We start from the raw sequence: 26,447 nt of genomic DNA, 5'->3' as shown, positions 1-26,447 counted from the left end.
GTATCATATCCATAGACAAAGATCTTGATTGACTGTCCCAAGTTGCTGTCAGCCAGCCATCATCCAATCAAATTACAAACAATTGGTTTCAGAGCTGTGTAGGGAAGATGTTGTTGACAGGCTCCTTTGACCGACCATCTTAGTCCATGTTTAGCTTGATGTAGACAATTGTTGTCAAGCATTGCACTAGCTTTCAACAGCATATCTGTGTAGGGTGGCTTGAAAAGTAGTGATGAGTTGTTACATGGTGATTATTATCATGTTCTAGTACTGCCATCTCCTTTACAATGAAATCATGGCCCAGTCCTTCAAATCCTTGGAAGTTTATCAGGTAAAGTAGCTCTTCTCGGTGTAAATGTTGCAAAGTTGTTGTCTCCAGAATTGCTACAGTTGTCATCCCCACTACAGTCTTCAAATACCTCACTATCATCATCAGAAGCAGTATGTAGGTTGGTAGTACTTGTAGAAACATCCTTCATCAATGGTTTGTCTACCACATCCTCTCCTTCACTTATTTCTCCATCTTCGTTAGTAGGGAAAAACAATAGCCAACTTGAACATGACTGTATCACTCAATGCTCCACATGAGAATGAACCGCACAATCCAGATCATAAGTAATTTATATTCTCTCTATGCTGACTGAACTAGACCAGTCAATGGTTGGTACTCTTTAATCATTCCATGAATCATTGGGCAGTAGGCTCGTGTATTTGCTGCAATGTTGGCAGTAGCTTCAGACTCAATCCTCACATTGACACTTTCAGTTTTGAGTGATTCATTTTGGTGGGAGCAACTGAAAGCAAACAACATTATATTATCAGTGCTTATAGCTCCTGTCTCAAGCATAGGTTTACTTGAGTGAGCATTATTATGATTGTAGACTCCATTGGAAGCTGCATACATGTTGTAGACATGATTATCATTGCCATCAATGCTCTCATATGGGTAGTATTTGTTGTTTAAAAACACTCAAATATCCTTCATATTACACTTGTCAAATTTTGAACTGTTAGCTGCTGCTACACCTTGTCTTGCAGTCTGCAGGCCAACTACAATGTAGCATGGCTTCTCATACTGAGTTTTTGACTTGACAGTCCATGTATGTTTTGTAGTTTGCGGCAAGGTTGGGTACTCATACAATTCCCAATGTCGAAATGGCATACTGATTGGTGTGTCATTCTGCACAATCTGTAGCAGACACATTCTTACATCATCAGCCACTTCTAAATATGACATTCTCCACAAAAGCTTTGTGATTGTAACATTAGCACTGGTAACACTCACACAGTCATTGAAATTAGGGCTACATTTCAACACCAGCTCTTGTTTTACATTCAACAGAATCTGTCTATAGTCTTCAGCAAAGCCCAGCAGGTATCGTAGAGGTACATCCATTTTTGTATCATTCATAGCAAAATTGGCAAAACCAGTGGTTGAACTAACTTGTAGCCAGCCACTTCCATCTTGTTGCCTTCATCTTGCTCAAATTTCATAGCATTCTTCACCAGACTGGTGATACCCGGATTACGTATGCTGTCCACCTCCACACCATTGATTTCATAATGTATCTCTGAAAACAGATTGGCAAAGAATCCAGACACACACAGTGTTCCAGCCACAGCAGCTCCAAGCACTGTATACTCCAGATGTAGATAGCTCTCAGATGGCACTGTGTAAATGTCCTGCTGCTGGATTGGTATCATTGGCATTGAAGCTTGCGGTATAGGGGGCATGAGAGTGGTACTCATAGCCAATGATACTGGTGTCCAATGAAGGTCCATTCCTTGTCACATCCAAAACTCCCATTGCTAATGTTGTCTCACTTGACAGCCTCTTTCCTTTAGATAGTTAATGCTCCTCAATGATAACCTCACAGAGGTTGAATGTTGAATGACACATTTAGCATTTGCACTCCTTTTATCTATTTTTCTAGGTTCTGGACCGCCCTCCATGGGAGACATTGCCGCCTCCACATCCAATCCCTGATTCCACTTTGATAATAATAGCACCATCTCACTTACGCTGTCTCAAATGCAGAGTAATATCAATCTCCTCACCTCTATTATTTATCTGATGTCTGTTCTCATCAACAATCTCCAACATAATGTTACCAATCTGCTTGACATCCACAGGTGAATAGATTACATTCTGCATGGTTACAATCATTTTATACCCTGGATCAACATCTGGGTTAAACACGTAGATCACGTGATCCTTGACCCCATTCGAATAGGATCCACCCACCATGTTACACTTTATATGCAGTACATCAGGTCTATTGATGTGTACTGTAAAATCGCCTTTAGCCTCCTTGTTGGCTTCTACTACTCGTTTATCACTAAATCCCAACAAACGTCCTATTGAATTGACTGGACTGAAATCTAACTTGGCATTGCTCAGAACTGAACATTTCAAGGTCGATGGATTGACAGCCAATGAGAACTGTATGCCTCGGTTATGTAACCTTGCTCTAAGCAGAGGGGCAATAGTTTTAAATTCAAAACTACCCTCTGGTAATGATATATGCTGGAGATCTGACCCAAATTCAGCACTCGTATCCGGCATCACCTTGGATGCAATATCCTCTTTTTTCTTCTCTTCTTCTTCCACTCCAATCTTCCTTCTATTACCTCTGGTTCCAACATTACATACATAACCATACCAATGATTTGTCATATTTGAATTGTCAACATGTTAACTCCTGATGTGTCAGTACCAGGTTAGTTGTCGCTGATTTCTTCACAATATAATTTGACAGTTTTGGCGCATAGTAGTGCAGTGTATTGTTGTGTATTGTCTCAACATTTGGTATTGAATTACAACTGGTGAAGCTGATGAGACCAACTTCCCATTCACCTGTGCTTGTATCAAGAGGTGGGTAAAAGTCACCTTTCAATACAGATGTATTACCTCCAAAGCAGAGCATCATGATCTTGACTGCTCAGTGTACTATTGCACAATGATTTGCAATATGTTCTTACTCAGTATTTTTATATAGATGGGAAGACAATGGGAAATAATAATACATGTTTTTATGGATTATAATCATTTATTTTCATTAATCAAAAGCTTCAAACACAAATGTGTGAGTAGAGATCTTCCTGCTTCCATTCATAGTTATATTTGATCCTTGCTGCTGGTGCTGACCCTCGATGCATGTAGTCGATAAACTCCTGCAGCGGTCCCAGGTTGCCAAAACCATCAAAGTAGTGGATGACATCATCATTCTTCACATAGCACACCCAACGAGTGCCAGCGCCAGTACTGCTGTCAAGATTGATGATACTGCATTCTTGTATCAATGGTCCTGCAGCAGGTAGAGCATCCCACATAAACACACCTCGGAATCGTTACAGCTTTAGACAACCCACATACTTATAGAGGTCTGTGTCAGTGAGTGCCCGGTCAGGCAGAGCAATCATTGTCTTCTGCATTGACAACAGTGGCGTGCTCCATTTCCCGTCCTCTGTTGACGTCTCAGATAAAGACATTTACCTTTCTTTGATGATGTCTGCTGACGTCACAGATAAAGTCCTTTACCTTTCTTGGACAATGTGTGATGACATTTCGAATCTTTCATGGAATTCTTCTTACAACTTCTTGCTCCTCCACCAAACTTTGCCTTGGCCTTCATGATGTTGGTGACTGCTAGTGCTGCTGCCCTCTCCACCAATCCTGAGACTGAAGATGTTGCTACACTCCAAGCTCACTCTGCCAAGATTTTGTTAACTACTGCTTTGCTTGCCATATCACCACTCTTGGAATAGGCAATATTGTGCTCCTTGCAGGCTTGATTGAGTTTGTTGATTCCTGGATCACCTCTTGCTAATTGCTTTGCAAGTTTTGTTCCTGGCCCGCAGTACTGAGAGCCGGGGATATGCAGTTCAACTGGTAGAATGTCGATTGCCTTATTAACTATCGCACCAGTCACGTTCTTGATAGCTGACAAAACTCCTCTTCCTTGATACCTCCTTCTCTCTCTGCGGATCGCCATCTAATGCTGCTCAGACGGGTTGTCAATTGGTTTTATACCTTCAGGTGACTCTGATGAAGTGAGACCTAAAAGTCTGATCATCTCAGTTTTTAATCCAGTGTGATCCCATCTTCCTGCTCTCTTCAACATGTTTTGTAAATCAGGTATACTGAATATAGCATTGATATATTTCTCAACAACTTCAATGATAAGCTCTCGGAATCCATTATCCAAATATCGCTTGTTCACCCCATCCAAGTCTTCAATTGGATCTCACATATCTGTCAGTATAGAGTTATTTAGACTTGTAAATGATTGGGTATCATCAAGACTTTTGAACTTTGGCAGCCATGACCAAATGAGATCTTTGCATGTGATCAGATTTATGGTGTCACTATCATTTTGAGGATTTGCCACATTAATCACTCGCCTGTGGTGAGTGTTGATATTACCCAAAGTATAATTCTTCAACCCATAGGAGCCATTGTATATGGAAGGCAGTGTGTGGTAGAAACACTCTTAACTGTATGTCAAGTTGCAGTAACAGCCTTCCTCTTATATTGCAATTAGTGTGCAGGCTTGCCAACTATGTAACCACCTTCCACCAACTCTTCGAGAATGGAATTGATTTCATTCTCATGTCCAGTGTTGCCAACTGTTCTAGATTGGTCCAACAGTCTCAACCTGTCTACAAGTTCATTAGGATCATTATATTAGATTTATTTGATTTTAGTAGCATCGTTTGCAACCATATTAAATGGTGTCACCAGTCCTCTCCCACTATGCTTATCATTCCTTATCAGTGGGAGAATTGTCTTCTTGTATTTGGCATCATTGGAAAATATAATACGTCCAACTGGGTTTTCTATACAAATTGGTCAAATACAGAATGTGTTTGTATGCATTTGAATCAGGTGATGTCACAAGTTGATTGTTAGGCTTATTTTCAAAAATCTGCTCACATAGTCCAGGTATTGCATCAAAAATCATTTTATGTTCTTCATCTGCAGGGTCAGTCAGCTCAATCTTTGAGCCATAACTTCCAAAGGTTAGATGCCTACTACCCAAATAGTACTTGTTTCTATCTATTCTTGGTCTAAATGTTGTATCTGCACTTCTATCATTCAACATCGCTCTATAAACATATGGACCCACTTTGGTTCCACTCAATTCACTTTGAGTATAAATGTTGTACACTTCCTTAGGACTGCTGTTATTCAACTCTTCCTCAATATCCTCCTCCTCCTCCTCCTCCTCCTCCTCCTCCTCATCGGGGATCGGATTGGAGTTGTTGGTGGTGTGAGTGGTATAAGTCGATGTTGCTCTGCTAATGGTTGAGCCAGTGGCTGTTGCTGAGCTGGAGGTGGTTGCTGCTGGGCTGCAGGAATCTGAAGAGTCTCGATAATTTTTTCCAGTGGTTCAGTTAGTGGTTTGAAATGTTTTGCATGTTGCTCCTCTGTCAATTCTCTTCCAAGTGTGAGCTCCTTATGCTTTCTCTTGATGTTACATCTTAGCTTTGCAACCTTCTTGATGGTAGGAGCTACCTCCTCCAATGTCTTCTGACAAGGTCAAACCATCCTGCTTGCCTCACAATAACAGATGACTGATTCTCTACTAGGCTTACACCTCATCTAAATAGGTGTTGATATCCTTTCTGTAGCACCCAGCATTCTTTCCTGATGAGTGATCAATGATGAGGAATGCATGTGCAGCTGTCGACCAAACCTTGTTACACATATCCTTGAACTGATCAAAGATCATATTGGCTCCGACATGGTCTCTATACAGATGAGTTCAGCTCATCCTGTTCAAACATGATTAAGAAAATTTGCATTGTCATAAATCATCTGTTTTGGAATGCAGCTATAGGTCTGTGCCAGATAAAAAACATCAACATCACTGTGTCTGCCTGCACTAAAGTATTTCCTGATGGCATCCTGTTGCTCACAAATTATGTTATCAAAGATAATTATTGAATTTGCCGGCAGTTCAGGTATTTCCTCACTTGTATCACACTCTACATATTCTATCTCATCGCCTAATCCTTGCATGATGGTTTTAAGTAACTTGTACTTGGACTGAAATGTTGTCTTTGAAAAAAGGTGTATATTTGAAAAATGTATTCCTTTTGGATCAAAAAGCATGTTGAACAACAGATTTGTCTTACCACACCCTGAAGGTCCACATATAATGCATCTTATATGGTTGGGGAACAAAGGACCATGCCACTTCTTCTTATTGTCCATTTCCAGACCACAACCTTTTACCACACGATCAAAATTGATAACATTGAACAAGTTTTGTCATTGTACAACCTCTCTCATCCTAGATCAAGTCACTTTTGTCAATCCACAAGTCATGACTCAAACTGTATACTTTCCAATGCACTAGCAGCCTGTCCCATCTTTTCCTCAAAACCTTTTCAATCTCAAAGACACTTGGCACTGTTGTCTTTACAATTTCTTCAGAGTAAAACCCTCCTTGAATAGGCTCACCTCTATTGTCTTCCAATTCATATGTTACAAGTACTGTGGGATGTACACGTGTTACTGTGAACAGCTCATTTGTCCAATTGGCTAGATATCCCTTGCCAAAAGTCTTTTTATACTTGCTTATTCTAACCTTGTCACCAGGCACAATATCCTGATGAGGACCTGGATAGAACCTACCTCTACACTCTGCATTCTTCTTCTGCAACTCTTCTCAATAGGCTTGATGCTGTTTACTGAGATGGTCGAGTAGCACTTTCTCATGCTTCTTCTGCACATCTACTGGTCACATACCATATTGTTTGATGAATCTTGCTATTATACTCTCTGAGAAGTGAGGTTAGAATGTCTGTCTAATAATAGGTTCCTCGCTCAGTGAACTTGATCCACATTAACTGTTTAAGTGTTCTGTTGAAGCATTCCACTATAGATGCCTTCTTATCTGATCTAGTTGAGTAATGATTCACATTTTAAAGTTTCACAAGTTGTTGAAATTTTGTATTGAACTACTCTTTATCATCATTGGTCTGTAGATTTTTCATTGGATATTTTTCAAATATAGGATGCATAGCCCCAACAATGTCATTGGCTGACTTATTCCCAATTGGTATAGCAAATGCAAGCTTACTGAGACAATTTATGATTGTAATAATGTACTTGTAACCTTTGGTCTGTCGAGCATATGGTATCATCTCAACAAGGTCAGCCTGATAGAGGTCATCAAGACCTTTGACTGTAACTTTCCTTGTCGTGAAATTCTGACGAGCTTTTCTGTGCAGCTCTCGTGCTATCACTGTCTTATCCATACTGGAGATATGAATTTGTTAATTAGCATTTATATAGGCATCAAGTTGAACAGAGCATGATGATAGCAAGTTGTTGACCTCAACCATCTTGAAAGTCATGATTATCCAACTTCCTGCATAAAGATAAGTTTATCAGAGTAGAATGCTTCCTATTGTATTGAATCTATCTTAAATGACTAACAGTATAGGATGTAATATGAAGCTAGCTTCATCTCACACCTTGTGATTACCCTAGAAGTTGAAGGTTGTATGGAATAAAATGTACAACAATTGTGGTATTACTTGATGTTTATTTACACTGTACGTATAAAAATATAAAGCACATAAAGATAATTTTAGTCCAATATATTGACAACTATCCAGTGATACAAATCTCCTAGTCGATCACTTATTTCACAAAATCCTCTGCTGAACACGAATTTCAAGATGACTGCTCCCTCACATAGACCGGTGCAGCTTGACACTTCAGCATTGTGGAAGATGTGTGTAAATGTCTCCAAGAAGTTTTGAGCCATTCCAAACGGTTCAGGCAGGTCCTTATCCCCAAAGTTCAGAAATGGTTGTATGATCCATTGGTGGCTGGTTACTAGTAGGCAGTCTCTGCACTCACACATGTCTGCTTGCTCCACTGCAGGCTGATGTTGGTACTGGGTCTGGCACAGTGGCAGGAGTAGCAGTTACAGTACTAGTTGGAGTAGTACTATCTGAGGTTTTAGTACTAGTGGCAGTTGTAGTGCCAGCAGAAGTTGTAGTACTAGCTGGAGTAGTTGTGGTGCTAGCAGCAAGAGTTGTTGTAGCAGTTTCAGTACTCACTGGAGTAGTATTAACAATGAATGCTCCTACTTCACAGCATGGTGCACAGACCTTTACTGACCTTGCGACAACTGCTTCCAGAAAGTCTAGCAATGTGAATGTTGGGTGGAGACAGGCGCACAGGTTGTATGCGCAGTGGACTCATTTGCAGAGAGCCCCCTCCACAGCTCATTCCCCAGCCATATTCATGTACCAGCCTCTGACATTGATGTTCATTTGATCAATTGCTGACTGATTACCCCATAGAGCAGGAATCCCACATGTTAGCAGGCACTGTTGCATATGACGGATGTTTGACGTTTCCAGTCCATGTTCCCTTGATGTGAGAAATTCCTGCATCCTGTACTTTGGATCCAATGGGCTGACACTTAGTGCTAGCACAAGGTAGAGTGTTGCTTGGTAGATGCTTGTAGGCAGCATGATTGTAGAATGATGATTGATAGCACCTTTTTTCCTTTTATACCTCCTCCCGCACAATAGATGACTCATCTTTTTTGGTATTCCCCTCCGCTTTTTCCTGTTCATGCCATTTAGGGCAGAAGTCCATGTGACAAGGTTTCCTGCTGACACAGTCTAGAATCATTCTGCAGAATGCATATTGCACAAATCTATGTATGTAGTAGCATTGACTCTCATGAGTTCAATAGCATTGACATCAATGTCTATTATTAACATGTTAAGCGCCATGTGTATCAATCCTATACACATTGAGTGGGGTCACATAGGCCATGTGTATAACTTTGATACACAGTACCCAGTCTTGTTTGATGCTTGTGTATACTTTCAATACACAACATACACTCTAATACTATGGCTAGAAGGCTAGTACTGGCCTCCTAGTGTACAACTGCATTCTTGGCCTTCGAATTTTTGCTCACCAGGGTACAGCACAGACATATCTTCAAACTTACTTCTACAGGACCAAACTCTCAGCTGTTGTAGGCTTGTGTTTTTGTTTACAAAGTTATTCAGAGTGTTGTAATGGTCATTTTCACTATTATACTAACCTGGATAATTATGTCACAAAATTTTTATACTGACGAAGAATTGAGGAGACTTCTTGAAAATGAATCGGATCTCTTAAGTGGAGGTAAGTTTGTGTCATTCATCCTAACTCATTACAAAAATTCGACACTATCCTACATGTTCAATTCAAGGTTATAATGACAGAGTTCATTGCTTTCAAGCTACAGTTATGTTTTCTAATCTTGTGTCTTTGATAATTAATTTTATTTTGTTTACAAAAATTTCATATTACATTATTTTTGTTGGTTTTTAGGTTATAAAATACATTATGTCTCAGACTACTGTTCATAGTAAAATATTCTAACTTACTAGTTATTCTACTCTATTGGTAGTCTGAGATTAGGTTGTGTTTCATTGCTTTCAAGCTTTTCAGTTGTCAATGTTGATTTGAAACTTGATGAAGCATATTCATTTGTTCATAGACTATAATAGTTTGTTTCATTTTATTGTTACAGAAGATATGATTAACAAATCGGAGGAAGAAGGGATTGAAGATGATGTACAGCCAATTAGTCCTGATCTAAGTGACTCCAACAGCAGTGACTTCAAAGGATTCGTGAGTAATGTAAACAATGCTGCAAGAGGAGACAATATTTTACATTTTGATTGTGAGAAAAGAAATTCAATTTCTCTAGAATGCCAAAATTTGCTTCAAAATACAAATTGTAAGCCAATCGATTTTTTTAAGTTGTTCATAGATGACAAAATTATGGGCATTATTGTATCAAATACAAATTTATATGCAAATGATTTTATAATCAGAAAAATAGTATTGGAAGAGATAGGACCCCATAGCAGATTGAATTCATGGTATGATACCACTTCTGAAGAGATGCGATTATTTCTAGCTCTGATCATATGGATGGGGCTGGATAAAAAACCTTCGTTGAGACTCTACTGGTCAACAGATATTCTGTACAGGAATGATGTCAGTAAATTTATATCTAGAAACAGATTTGAATTACTATTGAAGTTCATACATTTCGCAGATAATTCAGAATGCCCACCTGGAAGTCGACTCCATAAAATTCAACATTTGTTAAATGTTCTGAATGAGAAGTTCATGATCATGTATGATCCAGGATAAAAAGTTACTATTGATGAATCTATGATACCATTTAGGGGTCGTCTACGATTCCGACAATATATTCCAAACAAACGCCATAGATATGGTGTCAAGGTCTACAAACTTTGTTTGGCAAGTGGTTACACTTGGTATAGCAAAGTTTATGCCGAGAGAGGACTATGAGCCACCTGGTGAACTAACAAAAACCACAAAAGTGGTACTTGAGCTCATGAGGCCATTATTGAATGAAGGGCAAACGTTGTACACAGACAATTTTTACAGCAGCATTCAACTTGCAGAACAACTTTTGGAGAAGAAGACCCACTTAGTGGGGACTCTTAGGGTTAATAGGAAGGGGAACCCACCTGCAATCACCAAGGCCAAATTGAGGAGAGGAGAAATGAAGTCACTACAAACTGGAAACATTATTGTTGGTAAATGGTTTGATAAGAGAAATGTTTTATTTTTGACAACCAAAGCCATACCCGAAATGGTTGAGGTAACATCAATTGGTGGAAGGACATCGATGAAGCCTTCAACTCGAGGGTTTAGAGTCATAGTAGCGTATCTACAAAATTCCGTTTTTTAGCTTATCTGACCTATCTAAATAACTTTTCGTGGTCTATTTAGTGACACACACGCTTATCTCATTGCATTAGCCATTGGAAAGATGAGTGGATATCGTATCTACAATCGGGTGATGAAATAAATGACACAAAAGCTTATGTTCTGTTACGCTTCTTTGACTTGAACAAAACTGAATGACACAAAAGCTTATCTTCAGTTACGCTTCAGTTAGTGACCTACATAATAGCTTATGTGTCAACTTACGCTAGTGTGACTGTAACTTTGAGCGTGTAAAAGCTCACAAAATCAATGCCAACATAACTTTCATAGCCCATAAGTCTTGATTCAACAAGATAATCAGACTAGCTTCTGTATTTTTTCCTGTTTGTGTTTTATTCTGATCAATGATCACGAAAAACAGAGGAGTTTTTTTCGTGTGAGTTGGCAAAGAAATGCTTGAAGGAAGCTGATGATTGTAAGTTGGAAGAAAGTTTATTTATTTATTTATTCATTCATTCAACTTCCAACGGTAGAACACGAATTACACATGAAAATAACATAGAAAAAGAGATACAAGCGAAGAATATATAGATAAATAATAATATACAACAATAAAAAAACATCTGTGGATAGTTTGAAAGACAAAAATTAGAATACAGAATGAATCATAGTTAACATACAATATTACATATAAGTGAAAAGGCCCATGGAAGTTTACCACAAGGGGTATAAACAAGGAAGGGAACACCAAAATCACACATGCAGGTATCTCTTCATAGTTCTCCTGAGAAAGCCCAAGGACACCCCAAAGAAATCAACATCAGCTGCAGCAGCCTCACAACCAGAGCGAAGTATTCTAGAAAGCCCACTATCATAGGCATAGGTTGTGTGAGAGCATCTGCGGAAAATAGAACCTTGAACACATTCCTCTTGGAACACAGATGTTAATACTAGCCAGAAGTTCAGGGCAGTCCAAATATCCATTGACAGTCTTGAAAAGAAGGACCAGGTCGTTGTGTTCCCACCTCAGAACCGAAGGGAGGAGATGGTCTGTCCCTTAATCTCCTCCACAGGAACTTCAAAGTACTTGAAACCCATCCTGCAGCTCAGCATCCTCACAAAACGTCTCTCCACACTTTGCACCAGGTTAATCTGGTATAGATTGAATGGTGCACGGATAATATTCATAATAATAGAGCCATATTCCAACACTGGAAGAACAAGAGCCCTAAACAAAACCAAGACACTCTCGGAGAACTGAAATCCCTGGTAGACCTAAATATAAAGCCAAGGAGAGATCTAGCCTCTCCAGTGATCACACTTATGTGATCCAGTGGGCTAAGAGACTGAGTCATAGTCACTCCAAGGTCCTTGAAGCTGCATACTCTTTTCAAAGGAATGCATCTCAAGGAGTATTGAGAATCATGTATACTTGTTCCACGCTTGAAAGACATTACAACACACTTGGATACATTCAGAGCCATACCATTATCAAGGCACCACAAATCAAGGTTGTTGAGAGAATTCTGCAGAGATTCATGTCCTAAGTCTTGCAATACCCTTTCGAATAACTTGACATCATCAGCATACATTAGAAACATGGATGATATGAAGCTTTTAATGTCGTTCATAAACAAATTGAAGAGGAGGGGCCCAAATGGGATCCCTAAGGGACTCCAGAGGGAGCCAGGAAAGGAGATGACATATGACCCTCAGAGTTCTGACAATCAGAGTTCTGTCCCTCAGATGGCTGTTTAACCACTTGAGCATGACACATGCACCTCATAATCATCCAGTTTGGCAACCAGGAGAGAGTGGTTAACTCTGTCGAGGGCCTTTGAGAGGTCTAAATAAAGACAATCGACCTGGCAGGCATCCTCAAAGGCACTCATCACATACTCCTGGAACAGGAGGTGGACACAACCCTGCTATGTAAAACAAATACCTGATTTTCACAAGTGCGATTTAGCTTCCATATTTTTAGAGTTTCAGAATATGAATTACCCAGTTGCAAATTTTGATGATAACATTAGAGCTGAGGAACATTTCAGTAATTTCTGTAGGTATATGAGCTTGACCATCAAGAGGTTCACACTCATGAAAAAGGTTCATGTCTCTAGTTTCCCTAAGTGGTTCCATTGAATTAAGAAGATTGATTGTAGCCAAGAAAACTGCTCATAGAAAGTATAAGGCAATTGGTAGTATTCAGCTCTATGAAGTTTTTTGCAATTTGAGGGTTCAATGTCGTGTTTTGACAAGAAGGTGTTATACAATAACTATTTACTTGGATTAGAGGAATTTGTTTAGACAAAATATTCTAAATCTTTCTGGACTCATGTGGATGGTTCGAGAAAAGGCTCAGCCAGACCTACTTTTATGAGACTGGGCACAAGAAGTGCTGCAACTCCTGTTGATAAGTAGTGTAAACTCATCGCTGATTATTTTTCATCTATTTTTGTGCAGGACACGGTTAATGTCCCGACATTTGATTTTGGTTGAAACCAGCTAGTTCCATCCTGCTGCATTACTCCAATCAATATTCAACGCAGATTGGAAGCTCTGAATGTTGGCAGAGGAACTGGGCCTGATGGAATATCCCTTCCTGTAATTAGGTTTTTCTGTTGTGGCCATTCACCTGGCCATACTGGCTCTGCCTTGCTGGAGCTTGGTGTCTTCCCCAGAGATTTCAAAAACAGTTTCTTGGTACCTATATACAAATCTGGAGATCGAGGTGATGTAAAAAACTATAGACCTATTACAATACAGTCTGTAATTGCCATGGTCTATGAGAGCATTGTTATGGACCACCTGTATTTCCACCTGCATAAAATGATGAGCTTTGTTGATAAATAGCCTATTATATTCATTGAAGAGAGTGAATAATTTGAAGAGAGTCATTGAGAGAGATTCCAATGTAATTTTAGTGTAATTGTTTCATAATATTATGTGATTTTCAGTCATTCTCAGAGTATTTTTATTGTATTTTAGTATTTACTTTTCCAGTCCTTTAAAGAAAATGACATTGAGAAATGATGAGTTTTGGTGATAAATATCTATAGGCTGTAGTCATTGAAGATAGTAACATTTTCAAGTTTGATTCAAGTGTTATATGAAGAGACTGGAATTTTTGAATTTAGTTTTAATGTTATTGTTTCATATTTTGTTATTCTCAATCATTCTTAGAGCATTATAATTTCATTTCAGTACTTAATTTTCCAGTCCTTCAATAATGCTGTACCTACTTATTAGGCACCTGTGATTTTCTATACTTTTTATATATTATCATATATCTCTCATATTTTGTTATTGAATGTCAATAAACATCTATAAAATACATGGAACAATTTAATAAATTGTTACTATTCATAACTGATCACTCTCAGAATAGCTTATCTCCAGAAAATGATACATTTTTGGAAATTGATTACGGTCACAATAGCGTAACTAGAACAAGGTATTTCATTTTCAATTTTATTTAATTGAATTTTCAATAATTCATCGAAATGAACGCACTGGTAGAAGCATAAGATTCATACAACATTGATATGTGAATTATAGGTTGTTGAAATTAATACAGACCTCAGAAATAGTGTGGACTCATAGTTGTTTTTTGCTCTCCTGAAAAGTTGGGTTTTTGTAGATACGCTACTATGACTTTTAGCCCTCGAACTATTGTTGAATATAATGCAGCGAAAGGTTTTGTTGATCTGTCGGACCAAACATCTGCATATTCAAACTCTTTGCGCAGAGGGCTGAAATGGTTTAGAAAAGTAGCATTTGAACTTTTGACTAACACAACAGTAGTCAACAGTCATCGACTTTATATTATGTCTGGACAACCAAAGATGTCGATTACGGATTTCAGACAGTCTATTGTGCGAGCCATCCTGGAAAAACACCAAGTTCCTGTTCTACAAGTCGCTGTTCCTCAAGGCAGTCGGAGGCACAACCACAAACTTGTTGAGAATATGGGGAAGAGAGGGAGATGTAATGCTTGTTACGAGTCACTCACTACACGTTTCAGCCGGCAAGAAGCTCTAAAAAAGAGTAAACAAGTGAAGACATCTTGTCCTCAATGTGAGAAATACAAATACATGTGCCTTGAATGTTTTTTCAATATTCACAACTGTGATGCAAAGAAATAATTTGATGAAAAAAATTGAGACATCATGTTTTTCTAGGCTATTTCTGTGAATAACTTATTCATCATGTTTTTGTAGGCTATCTCTGTAAATAACTTGATTTTTCATTTTCATTTATTTTCATTTTCATTTCAATTTGAATGACTTATTTGTGAATAAAATAGCCATTTTGCAAATAGCATAAGTTTTTTCAATATTACTTTCCCAATGAATTATACAAAAATTTTCATCGTGAGGCTGCATGTATCATTCTGATACACACATAATTGACATATCAAGGCCGCATGTATCAATTTGATACACACGCCATTTTGAATTGAAAATCAAGTGGAATAGGTAATGAATATTTTATCACACTTCAGGGACTGTAAGTATAACTTTTATTTGAAAAAAATTGTGTGGCCTACCCATATCTTCTACTATTTTTGTACATGGCGCTCAAAGTGCCATGTATTATTTTTTATCAGTATCCTAAAGTACATTTTGTATAAGCTCATTTTATCTATACAATTTTCAGTTCTCTAATGATGGCTGTTACTCATTATCACTCTGGTATAGCCTTTTTGCAGATGGTTCATCAACTTATTCTTCATCATCATCATCATCATCATTGCTCCTTTTAAAATAAAGAAAATGATGTCCAAATGCTAAAGTATAAACTCCATCATCCAATATATGTCTCTTTTCATCAGCATTGCTTAGTGCTTTTTTCTTCTGAACTAGTGTCATGATTTGATGCTTCCTGGTACCAAACATCACCTGCTTCCTAGAGATGTCTTTGCTCTCATAGAGACATATATCAAGTCGAGGTAGTCCTGAAAGGTGATGTATCATTCAGCATATGGGTGGGATTTCAACAGTTCTTGTCTAAGTATTGGTTGCCTCACTCCTTTAGCTTTCTTCATCAAACCACTCTTTAATTGACTTGGATCTTTGGTGAAGCATCTGCAGGCATACAGCTTTGATCGTAGACTTACATATTCATGAGGAGCTCTGCCAGCATATTCATCCTTGAACTTTCCAAGTATCATCTTGTTTGTGTCTGAATCGCATGGGTGGTCAGTTGGATTCTCAGATGTATCAAAGGCATCTTTCAGTTGCTGGTTGTTGATGATGTCATTGTAGAGGTTCTCAGTTTTCACAATGTAGAATAAGCTGTCAGTATCCTGGTAAAGCAGTTGCAGGTTCTTTTTTCATGTAGGTTTCATCACATCATAGTGGAATTGATACATGAGGGTCTTGCTGATGTCCAACACTGTCAAACCAATGTAGATAGGTTTGTTCAGCTCAATTTTCTCCTTGTGCAGTGTCACAGCACAAATGTTCTCTCCAAAGATGATGCGGTCCTTGTAGGTTGGTCGGGCAATCAGTATCCTTAGACGTTTCTCATTTTTGACAAGCTCCATGTTCATACGCTTCCAAACACTCTCCATAGTCTTGCTAAAAACTGCATTGTTCATCAGTTTGAAGAATTTTTTTTCAAATTTGTTCCTTGACTGTTGTCAAAGTCTGGTGCTTAGCATGATGTAGGGTGCTAGGAAGTCCTCCTGCTCAAACCTTACTCCTTGATGATCTTTAATGATTTTCAATCCATGTTGTACTGCTTGCTTGAGGGTGTGGTAATGACATACATATCATTCATGGTTGTTTAGAGTTGTCATCAATCTCAATGATCCTGATTTTGGTGTTTTTTTGTTCTCAGCTAGGAATGGAAAATTGTTGGGGGGGTCGTGTAACTCAACATCCACCTCCAAGATGTAGCCAATCTTTTGAACATCTCCAACACCATCAATACCTCTGCTCACCCCCTCTAACTCATCTTTCTCCATCCACTGGAATTTCCAGCATGGGAGTGGTTGACACATCGCCCAGCCATACAGGCTATTCACATCTGTGTACAGGAGATATGATGTAGGCTTCTCGGGGTCGACAGGCACTCCTGTGTAGGTGTTGTTGGAAATGGCATGTCGATGAATGCATGCTGTTATTCCACCTCTGATGCCTTGTTCAATGAACATATACATGTCGTAGTTGGTCAGGAGTTCTAGTTCAACTTTTGTATACTTCAGCATCACATCAAAGGAGAAGCCTGGTGATGTGAAGTAGTGAGCACAATCCAAGTTATAGTTTTCCAAGCACATATCTCTGAAGCTTTCAAAGACATTGACCAGAAGGAGAACATCTGTTTTGAGGTATAGATCACTGTACTCTCCCAAGGTCTTGCAGTCAAATTTCTCCCACACTTGTTGAGCATGTTCATATGCCTCATCACTGATGTGGCTGTGAGTTAGCTTGCTGAAAAACATTTCCTTTGGTGGTAGTGAGGTCTCCTTCTTTTTCTCCCACAAGTCACAAAATTCGTAGGGGAACACACCCTTTCTGGAAACCAATTCCAGTTTGTCCCCAAATTCTCTAGCAGTATGTGGTAGCACTGTTGACACTTCTTCAGTAGACTTGACAAGGTTGGTGACTAGGTTGTCCAGGCTGTCTGGTGTGAATCTGAAGGTATCGATGAATCATAGGTGCAGTGGCTGAGAAATTCGTTTGGTGAATGATATGTACTTTTCTGAAGTGTTTGGGATGACAAACAGCTGCTCTTAATCAGTTCCAAGGTGTGGTATAATCAAGTGGGTGTCATAATTGGAAGAGTTGTGGAGAAAAATGGGAATGAATGTTGTTTGACATCTTTGAAGGTTGCACTTGTTGCACAGAGTGTTCCAGTAGACTCCTGTTATATGACAATGGTCATACACCTTGTCACCATTGAATGGTTTCTCGAAGCCTTCACAGTTGGTGGCAGCATTGTGTCTGGCTTTCTCCCTCCCAGTAAGTGGAAGCAATTTTATTTGATGATGATTGATTGCTTCATCAAGATCTTTCGCATGCATGGTCAGAGTTTTGATGAAGTGTTTGGCTGCATCAGGTCCTCTGTAGACAATTGGCTCCTTAGGGATGAGGTTGGTGATTGTCAGCCATGATGGTAATAGGTTCTCTTATCCTTGACAAAGTAGAGGCAGTAGCTCATTGCTGTGTGATGCTGGATCACTCTGTTTGACTTCCCAATCCATTGCTGCTCTTCCTCAGGCTTCTCCAGTAGACATTTAAAATCTGCATCCCAATGGCCACCAATGGTAGTCTAAATTTATTCAAATGTTTCTCTAATTTCATTGATGGTATGCTTCCATCTTCCTTGAGTTGAGGCATGATGACTCTAGCAGTGTGGTTGTTGGCACAGTACTCCTCATGATTTTTCATCCTCTGCTCACCATAATTGTAGATGGTGTAGTGTGTAAAGCATCTATGACAAATGATTATCCCACTTTTATGTTTTGTGATCTGAGATCTCACAAGTCTTTCGAAGTTTTTTATGAAACAGTAGTGACTATTGATATCTTCCTCTTCTACTTCTTTTTCATGAGTGCTGGTGGTAGCTTCACTGATATCCTGAGTGGTGGTGGTGACCTCACTGATGTCCTGAGTGGTGGTGGTGGCTTCACTACCATCATTGTCATGGAGAAGTAGTAAATCAAAATGATTCTCCTTCATTTCTTTTGCAATGGTGGGGAAAGATATTCCATTGAAATAATTTTTTTCAACAAGCTGATGATACCTATCATTGATCCATTCAGGATGTGCTCCTTGCACATGTTTGGTGAGGATAGCCCACTTGAAGCATTGTTGATCACTACTCCATGGGTTGATGATGGCTTTTCTTGTCACAATTTTGGCTGGCAGTTCAATGTAGGAAGATCCTTGAAGTGGTTTGTGCTTGCTTATGTGTATGAGGAGACCGTCAATGATGAGAAGGCTCCATCCACTAGAGTTGCCTCGAACTTGGCCTCTTCTTCCAACAGCTTCTTGCACACCTCCCTGATAATTCCAGCAAGATCATTGACATTGAATATGGAATAGTTTGGAGTCTTGAAGGCTACATTCTGGAATTCTTCCTGCTCAATATTCTTCTCATCAAGGTGGCTGTGTTGATATGTAGCTTCCAACACTAGGTTGACCTTGATTGGCCCATGTGTCTGGAACTCCTGACCTATCACATCAATGATCTTTGTCTGCAGGCTGTTTAGTAGAGAGTGGAAGTCCTTTGCTGGGCTGGGTGAAGAGTTGTTGATGTAGAAGAGTGTCCGAAGGTTGTTGTTGAAGGCCTCCTCCAACGTTCAAAACTCTTCTGACGAGCTGCTGGTCTGCTGGCATCTGGTAGCTTTGTTCATCTGTAACATACATACAAGCAGATTAATAATAGGATGCAATGTAGGCAGCAATAATCTAGAGTGACACAACCATCTTGAATGTCTTGCACTCAATCTAGATGTTCAGCACACAATTACTACTATATATGCTACTGAAAACCAATCATAGGATGATAGTATGTTCAGAAAGAACAATGTTTCAAATTAATATTTTGAGGTTAGGTTAGGTCGGAAGAAGTTACTAGTAACCACAGTTTATTGTCTACAATCATATCAATCTGTTGACTTATTGTCCATAGAGCTCCACAGGCAGAAACATACTTATTCACAAAATATATTATGCATTACATTATGAGGTGACATACTAGAAATCATTAAAATTATATGAATCTGCTGACATTTCGTTTATAGAGCTCAACAGGTATGAAGACTATTATTTACAAAATCTACTATGCAATACATTATGAGGTAGCAACACTGAACATAATGAATTAATCAATACATATCCATTTTTATGAGTAGAATAAGACAAATCTTTATCTCTTTTCAAAACATATAATAAAAAAACACTTATGTACTAAACCTTTTTTATACAATTGAAGATCGAAATGGTGGCGGTGTGTCCTAGGATACTTCTTCACAGTGTGCTGCAGTGTGCTGAAACACTGGGTTCTAGAACTGAACAGGGGGAGATGATGTGTCTTGTATGGCTCTTGACTGAACACTGATGGTCCCCCCACTGTTGTGCACACTATATACACACTCCAGAGTGGGTGGGAAGTATTTTTATTTTTTTCTAATTTTTTTATATTTTCTCCCCTTCAGAGTTTTGAGCTTGACCTTTGGTTAGGTTAGGTTGAATTTTGTTAGGTTAGGTTGACCTTTGACCTATGGAAAAGTCTGGCACATGTTGTCCCAGACTCCCCAATTTATATCTACTAATGACTAGAAAACCATGTTTTTCACGGTTCTCTGGAAAACGGCTCTAACGATTTTTTCAAATGTATACTTTGGATAGCTATTTATAAGCCCTATCAACTGACATGAGTCTCATTTCTGGAAAAATTGCAGGAGCTCCATAATATTGGGGATGTTTCACAGAGACAAGTTCTCACAGAGACAAGTAGTGATTTTGAACGATATTAGTGTCACAGAGACAAGTTTCACAGGAGCAAGTATTTCTATAAATGGCAGTCTCACAGGAACAAGTTCCCACAGAGACAAGCAGTTTCATAGAGACAAGGTCTCCGTCCAAAGTAGTAGCGCTATAAATGGCAGTCTCACAGAAGCAAGTTCCCACTGGAACAAGGTGTTTCACAGAAGCAATGTCAGTGTCATAGAGACAAGGTAGCGAATGTAGGAAGAAGTTAGGCGTGTTGCCTACATCTGAACTTGAAGGCACTTCATTATTTGTTCTAGTAAATTGAATGTCTGCTGTTTTTTAATCATGCAGGTATATGATTATGATTGAAGGTTTATCATATAAGATAGGGATGGGTTGGTAACCTATTAGAATCAGATAGAAGATAACTTAAATAAATAAATTGAGTTCTATGCAAATGTAATATATTTCTACCAAACTCCAAGATAACTATTCCAATATATCTAATACGTATACATATAACCTTCAACCCGAAAGAATAATCAATATGAATATGAAATGGAATATATAAAAGCCAAATAGCCTACCACTGACCTATTCATCACCACTTCTTAAAAACCACATGGCCAAAATGGTTTTTCATTATAATTCCTTCTTTCGTAATAAATTGTTTATGCTTTTGTACTCCTGAGCGAAGCTCGGTCCCCAATATTATGAGCTAATCATCTCTTCTTTTTCCGAGCTGCGGTCTCGAATTGTAAATTCAAATTGATATAATATTAACTCCAGACAGTCACAGAGTAAAGCTGCGTCAACACCAATAGATTCTATAGATTCTATTAGATTGAACATAACTTATCATACACATGATGAACATATGTGTTTTTCATGTGCCGTTCAATCTATAATAATCTGTGAGGATTAAGTTATTAACATTTCGTTAATAACTTTGGTGTAAACGCAGCTTTAGATGCCAAGATTTATCATGGCGTTCCGAGTTACGGATGATAATGTCAATGAAAAACTTCATTTTCCTCATAAAATCTTTCCCATAATAAATTTAACAGATTGTTTTTCTACAAGCGTCTCTACATGTTACAAAATGAAAATCCCAGTGAAAAACAAAAAGTGCCACTTGATAATTCCCAAATCATCTTTTTAATCGTAGCTCTGATTCAACTGAGCAATAACTTTCTGAACTTACTGAGTTACATTTAAAATTATCATAAGCGCAATGGGACTTGGGATTCCATCAATTCAGAATAAGTATTATACCGGTATTCATTTTTACAGGATTGAAGTAGTGCAACATTTAGATTAGCACACCAATAGATTTTATTTGTAGCGGAGTGAGTTCATTACTTTCATATCAAAGTTCTACTTTTTCCATTATGATATAGTACTACTGCAAAACAATGTCTGGTAGCCCTGGTAATGTAATGTAATGTAATGTAATGTATGGTTGATTGGAAGTCTCCAACCAGCCTGATCAGATTTCTTAGTGGGGCCATTGGCAAACATTTTATAAAAGCGCTGATATTATTACAATGACTTTATTCCTAGTAGATAGCATTTCTAGTAGATGGCTGAATATTCTCGTTACCACATTGCAAAGGATGTTCAGTGAGGTCTACTGTTATCTGGACTACTAGAGTATTGTAACTCCTAATGTCAGATTGAGTAAGAGCTTGAAATTTATTCCTATCTAGTGTACTCCATGTTCAATAATCTGCCTTTATCTTATATTAGAAGAAACTTGCCTCTGAATAAATTAAAAAACGCACTAAATGTAATTCTGAATGAAAATGCTTATTGTTCCGTAAATTAATTTTCAAATTGTTGAAAATATGATATTCAGTGCTGTGAGTTTATAAATAGTTTATGTCAATGTATGACTTAATTTATTCAATTGTACTGGGTGATGATAATTATGACTTGATAAGACTGATTTGATGAATGATAACACTATTCATAAGATGACTGACTACTAGATGTTATGAATTGAATTGCTCATTTATTGTATAACAGACTATAAGATGAATCCTTTAGACAAGGCCAATTCGCCTAATCTACATCCAAATTGTTTGTATTTATCGGTCAATATATTTCTTATTCCTAGACGCCAGCTAAGAAAGGGGTTTCAATTTTCGTAGAATAAGCACGTAATTCAAAACTGTATGTTTTTCAAAAATTGTTGTGATTTCAAATTCAAATTTCGTTTATCACACACATAGGCTATACGAGAATTAAGAATTAATGAGAAAGTGTCCCGGAATAAGGTTTATGATTTTTGTTCTTCTGTATTTATACTAAGTGACATATTTATCAGTGATGGCTCTTAAACTGTAGGTTTATTATTAAATAACGAGTTTGGAGCACCAGAAAAATGGGATTATATTTTATTATAATAAATATTCAAAATTACGTTTCCAACCCACAATTATTGTCTTATTGTCATGTCCTTAAAGTTACTGTAAACCATATCGGTTGGGACTAATCAAGGTTTATTTAGGGTGGTTTTAATTATTAGTTTATGTGTTACAAATAGTTCACCTAGATTTAGATGGCAATTGAAACATTATTGATCTAACTAAAGCATGATATTAGTGTCAAAGACAGAAATCTGCGTTTTAATTCATTATCATGTGAGAGAGAGAGAGAGAGAGAGAGAGAGAGAGAGAGAGAGAGAGAGTGAGAGAGAGTGAGCCCGAAGGAAAGGGTATGTGTAAGAGTGATGTGGTTGAGTGGGAGTGACAGAGTTCGATATATTATATGCTATATGGTGGGTGAGGAATAATAGTGTGTCCCTTCACTACCTCCGTAAACATCGTACTACCTCGTGTTTACGGAGGTAGTGGTCCCTTACGCTACACTCACAGATATATATATATATATATAGTACATAAACCATATCCATAGATTTTGGAAGCGGCATGCTATATTTTCAATCTTTTGAAACAGCATTTATTGTCTAAGGTTGGTGAAAGAAGTTTTCTGCATTCCATAACAACAATCTGCAGACTGACGTCTCGGGTATTAGAACCAAAAGGCCTTGCTTTATAGAACTATAAATACTCATTCAGTATTACAATGCCTTGCTTCCATGAAACAAAGCAAATGTTTCCCGTTAGGTACTTCTGGAAAGCCCGGTCAATTTGTCATCGGTGGTGTCCAGGTAGAACTACCCTGCTCATAGACTATGTTCACTGAAGCGTAAAACCAAAGTTAACCAAATGCTTCTATTTCTAAAAATTCTATTGCCAGGTATAAAGTACTGCACTTTGGCGGCAGGAAGAAGATGAACAATAATAAGGAGAAAAATATAGATAGGAGAAGATTATAACCGTTGAGTACACTATTTTATCTATAACCACTCTTTTGACGAATTGAAAACTTATAAATTACTGGTGGTACTCCCATACAGTAACAGTCAGGGGTGTATTCAAATACCGTTGGATAACATCTTTCCAATATTGTTACATTCATGTAGAAGTATATAATCTGTTATTTCTTACATTGATATCACTTATGTATAAGTTACTGCAGAATCAAAATTATTTTATATTGACTGAACAATTAAAAGTCACATTGAAATAGTTATTTTGGAGTTTGGTGGAAATAATACATTTACATGGAACTCAATTTATTCATTAAAGGCAATCTACATAATTCTAATAGGTTCTGGTAACACATAATGATAAAATAGGTGTTCAATGAATTAATGAAGCCTATCAACTTTAAATATATTTCAAATTATTTAAAATTAAATTGATTCTACCTCGGTGCAAGTCAGCTTCACATTTGTACATGTATCATTGTATTGAATTATTAAATATTTGATGATTTTGGTAAAACAACATTTTAATCCTGGACTAGTAGTTATATGAACAGTAGACCTCGTGCAGTTATAAAACACAGCCTCGTCTCATACTGTCCATAAGAGTAAATCCTGTTTGTATGTTGTGTCGGCAAGATGTCAGTGTGAAAACGGCTAATGGCTGTTGGGGTTAGTGTATCAAAAATATGCTAACATCAAAATCTAATCTCCTTCAACAGGTCAGACCGAGTTGAAAGCAGATAAAGGTCGAGAGAAAATACTATGTTTTCTTTCCATTATTAATTGCATGCGATGAATAGTCAACACGACAGCTGATTTTTTACCAAGTTACATTGATATATTAATTGCATGCGTTATTGCATGCAATTAAAAATCCACTCAACAGCTGAATTATTATGGATGATTCTATTCTGATTTTTACTGTAATATTGGCGTTCGAAGGAGACTTTACCTATTGTATTAACCTTAAAATGCAAAATTTTCAAAAAACCTTGTATATACGTCGAGGCACAATTTAAAAAGAAATATACCTGTCAAATTTCATGGTAATCTATTGCTGCGTTTCACCGTAATTGCGGAACATATAAACATAAAGAGAAATGCAAAGCCGTCGACTTGAATCTTAGAACTCATTTCGCTCGGTCAATAAATCGAAATTTTAAGAAACCACAAATATCCTGGATGAAAAGGGGAATCAATTGTTATGTATAGATTTGAATCTGAATGTCTAGGATCCACTAAAAAGTCTACTAAATTCATCATTTTTTCTCCACAGGAGAAACGTTTAAAGCTGGCTTCAAATGATGTCACCACATTATTAACATATGTAAATTATATATTTATATATGTATGTCACGTGGATTGAAGGAGCGTTGTTTGTGACATTGTTTGTTGATTGAAGGAAGATTCTATTTTACTTTTTAAATAAATCATAATGTAATATTTACTTATCCACTTCGAGATTTACATAGTGATAATAAGTAGGAAATGAAATGTATAGCAAACACTTCAGTTGCTATGTAGGCCTACTGTATTGTATTCTGTAGTGTCTTATTTTTTACTAAAGTGATGAAGTATCAGAAAATACTATCATTCAGCATTGTTATGTATTATTTTCAATGTCATTTTTTTCTCTTTCTTTTCAATAATTTAAAATTTGTTATTATTTTAAATAAGTAGATAACTCAACTATTGTTTGTTTTTAATCATATTATTTGTATTTATTTTTTTCGTATTGTTATAATACTTGATAGAGAGTTGAGTGTAAGAGAGGGTCGACTGCGCCCTAACTTCGCTTTCTAAGAAAAATAAAGGCAGTCATTCTATTCTATTCATGTCACCATAATATATATGTATATATATTAAAAAACAGATGACATCCCATTTATTAGAGCAAATGGAATGCCTTCATCTTCATGTGTAGGCAACACACCACACCAACCTTGTTCCTGTGAGACTGACCTTGTCTCTGTGACACTACACTTGTTCGAATGGGACTCTACCCCTCTTCTTGTTCCACTGACACTACTTGTTCCAGTGAAACAGACCTTGTCTCTGTGAGACTCACCTTGTCTCTGTGAGACTCACCTTGTCTCTGTGAGACTCAACTTGTCTCTGTGGGAACTTGTTCCTGTGAGACTGCCATTTATAAAACTACTTGTTCCTATGAAACTTGTCTCTGTGACACTAATATCGTTCAAAAACACTACTTGTCTCTGTGATACGGACCCATAATATTCTTGAGAAAAATGACAGTTACTAAAAAACCATGTTTTTCACGATTTTCTCGAAAACGGCTCAAACTATTTTTTTTCAAATTCATACCCTGTTTAGTTATTTATCAGCTCTATGAACTGGCATGATTCTTTTTTCTGGGAAACTAATGGGGGGTCCACCCCATCCTTGAGAAATGGACTTTGTAACCTCCTCGTGCATGAGGTAGGTAGGTAGAGCAGTTTATAAAAACAACACAGTCATAGTCAAGATATTTCATCTGTAGAACAGCTGTTTTGACTACTTTTAAAAAAAATCATCGAATTTTACAATTTACTCAAAGGAAAAAGTACTCTGAAAACAATTATATATATATACATATACAGTAGTCTGATTGTAGTTACAAATATGTTGCAACTGTATGTGAGTGTACCACACCATATTTTTCTATTATCATTAGTTTATCATTTTTTCATTTTTCTATTATCATTAGTCCATTATTTTTTTCATCTGGCCTCATTTCGCCTCTTCTTATCTTATTAGTATTCAAAATTGTGTTTACTATTTTATTTTATTTTTTCATTCTTATTTTGCATCAAATATTATGTATCTAAGCTAGTTGATGTCAATAAGGCTCTTCATGGGTTTATTCTGTGAGCTTTTGTTTGTAAATAAATAAATAATTTCACACTTTTACGAATTTTCCTAC

At 37.5% G+C, this 26,447-nt stretch overlaps 1 protein-coding gene and 1 long non-coding RNA gene across 2 annotated transcripts in view; one reads left to right on the top strand and one right to left on the bottom strand.

Annotated features, from left to right (window-relative positions):
* Positions 1 to 26,447, top strand: part of LOC111049810 — an 81,179-nt gene that overhangs the window by 35,461 nt on the left and 19,271 nt on the right. The gene's annotated exons all lie outside the window — the stretch shown is intronic.
* LOC120354946 lies at positions 1,335 to 14,490 on the bottom strand. The gene is made up of 3 exons (XR_005573326.1): positions 10,715 to 14,490; positions 3,933 to 3,935; positions 1,335 to 1,345 (listed from the first exon to the last, which is right to left on the bottom strand). It is a non-coding gene; the product is annotated as an uncharacterized LOC120354946 (long non-coding RNA).

Source organism: Nilaparvata lugens, chromosome X (assembly GCF_014356525.2).
Source record: "Nilaparvata lugens isolate BPH chromosome X, ASM1435652v1, whole genome shotgun sequence".
Classification (NCBI taxonomy): domain Eukaryota; kingdom Metazoa; phylum Arthropoda; class Insecta; order Hemiptera; family Delphacidae; genus Nilaparvata; species Nilaparvata lugens.
This window is presented reverse-complemented; position numbering and strand designations above follow the sequence as displayed.